Genomic DNA, 2,697 nt, shown 5'->3' with positions numbered 1-2,697 from the left:
CTGCACTGTATTCTCTGTGCCAAATTGGTAGATTAGTTCAAAGGACTGTAATCAACTTGAAACGTAGCCAATTACCCATGAATTATAGATTGGTTCAGGTATTGCACCTGCAGTCATTGCTGTTCCTCTCTTAATGCAGATAGGGGTAAGATGAGCTCTTTCGTCTGTTTTTCTCCATGATTGTTTTCGCATGTACTTCTAGATGAAAGACTTTCATAAGGGGGAGATATATTTTTATATGCTAGAAGTCAGCTTGACAAATTGCTGATTGATGCACAGCAAGGATACAAACTTGAAAAAACATGTTTCTTGAAAGTTTCTTACACAGGCTACTCGTAAAAAACTGAAAAGTACTTGAAATAACAACAGCAAAATTAATAATTATAAAAATTGGTATTTTTTTAAGTGTCATGTATAATGTAACTACATTTTTTACTGATGGCAGAATTAGAAGTAGAAGCATTTTTGAACTTTACAGATGTAAACCTATTTCTTCTAAATCCACCGAAGAGCAAATATCCCTACTAGCGCGCCAAAAATTGGACTGTCATAAGATAAGACTTTGCATTGAAATTCACTTTTTATTTATTTTGCTTGTTACAAGTGGTATTGGAAGCAGAATGTCAATGTTTGCTTTTCCTCAAGGCATAGCCAAGTTATGTATTTGCTCTTTTTTCCACTGTTGCATACACTTTGCAAGGCCAGAATCATTTGTTTAAATTTCTGGGCACTCTGTCTGGAGATCAATTATTTTGTCAGTGTCAGCTACACCTATATGCTACATTTCATCAGCTATAAACGAGTTGCAGTGCTGCAGAGATACCTACAAATAGCACATCTTAGTGTCCAAGGGAGCAGATAGACATTGCACTTCAGTTTTTACACAGACACATGTCACAAATGCATCCCGTTAGACTTGACTAGGCTAGTTTTCTTTAAGGTATTTGCTGTTGTTTGTATTAATTCTTAGAATACATTGGCCCAGCAAGCCAGACAAGTGTGATACAATTTCTTGTCTCCTTTGACCAGCCAGAGTTTGGGAAGCATGCATCGCCCTTTCAGCGATGGGTGAATACTTTATTCCTCTGGCTAGAGGAGGGCTCAGTTTGTCTGCCTGTGTGCCAGGCAGGTATCCTAACTTTGGAACAGGTACAGTGAATTGATTTCCTATCTTTGGAATAAGGTAAAAAGAGTAAGATGGAAACAAAGCAAGGTCTGAACTCAACTGAATGTAGCAGTGCTGTTGGCCTCTTGTTGATCTTTGGCAAAAAATTGCAAAGGATGCTTTGTTGTTTCTATAGTCCCTAGCAGTTTTATAGAATATTCTATGCACACACTTCTCTGTGCTTACTTTAATGCACATTGCAGTGGTCCTCTCAGAAGCGCAGAATCCCTGCAGGGTTTCCGGGATGCTAATTGGAGTTTTTGACATTGGAGACACTAATAGTTACTTAGAATCACTTTTAAGTCATCTTAAGTATGGATGGAAGTGAGGAATCCCAGGAAGTGATTTTTGCTCCACTGCCAAGACAAACACATCAAACCAGTGGTAAATAGATGAGGTAATTACAATTATCAGTTTCATTGACTGATTTAGCTCAGTCTAACTGAAAACTCTTCTGCCACAGAAGGATATCCATTAGGTAGGAATTAATGCCATTACTTGAGATGCATTCTGCCATCTAAAAAAAATTGCAAAAAAGTCACTCAGACCAGGAAAGGGGAGCAGCTGCCACAGAGGCTGGATTTCTGAAATACTGTTTACAGAGAGGTGGTCTTTCTAGAAAATATGCATTGCCTTTTTCTCTGCACTCATTACATCACCCAACCTGCAAAGGCATCTGCTTGCCAGATGCTGAAGGGTATTTGCTGGAGTAGTATTTATCTGATAGGGAAAGTGTCACTTTATACTAAAGAGACAGGCAGGGATGGAGCTGCCTGGAAGATAACCGAGGGTGAAAAAGTGTCAAACAGAAACGTGCTGTTGATCTAAGTTTTAACCTTTATGTGGAGTTAATTTCAACCACAAATTTCCCAAAGCAAAAAGCTTTCGGATCCTGGAAAGCACAAATCTTAAATTAGGGGACCTGGGGGGTGTTGGGGGTGGTCTCCTCAGAATTTCATCCAAGTTATGATGGGGAGACTTGCACCTCGGCTTGGCTATTCCAACATCCGCAGGAGAGGTTGGCAACACAAGAGCTCGATGCCGACAGGGGTGGAAAGGGTCAGGGAGGCTTCTGGTGTAGTTTAAAGAGAGCTTCAAAACCCGGTTATCACAGCTTCCTGGCAAATACCTCAAAGGAGGATTTTTCCATATGCAAGATTTGGGGATTTCGTTGGTGTCCTCTGCTGACAGAGGTGGTGCAGTAGAAGATGCCTTTCATTATTCTGTGGATGATTCAGTAATGTCACTAGAACTGTTTACTACAGCATGACATTTGCAAATAAAACTGTGGCTTCATCCTTTCAATTTTATTTTTAGACATTCTTCTTTTGGATTCAGGGCTCTGCCATACATTCCTGTGAAATTACAAGGAACTACAGCCACGGCTGCTCATTTTCGTGGAGAAAAGCAGGAAGGGGGGAAAAAAAAAAAAGGCAAATAAAAAAAAGCGCGCCTCTGTTATATGCAGCGATCAAAGGAGGGTTTGTGTGTCAGAAAGTCTCTCTCCTTTTCCTACTTTTCCTAGCCTGCCC

Source organism: Egretta garzetta, unplaced genomic scaffold (genome assembly GCF_000687185.1).
Source record: "Egretta garzetta isolate BGI_Z169 unplaced genomic scaffold, ASM68718v1 scaffold465, whole genome shotgun sequence".
Taxonomy (NCBI): Eukaryota; Metazoa; Chordata; class Aves; order Pelecaniformes; family Ardeidae; genus Egretta; species Egretta garzetta.
Note: the sequence above shows the minus strand (reverse complement) of the source record.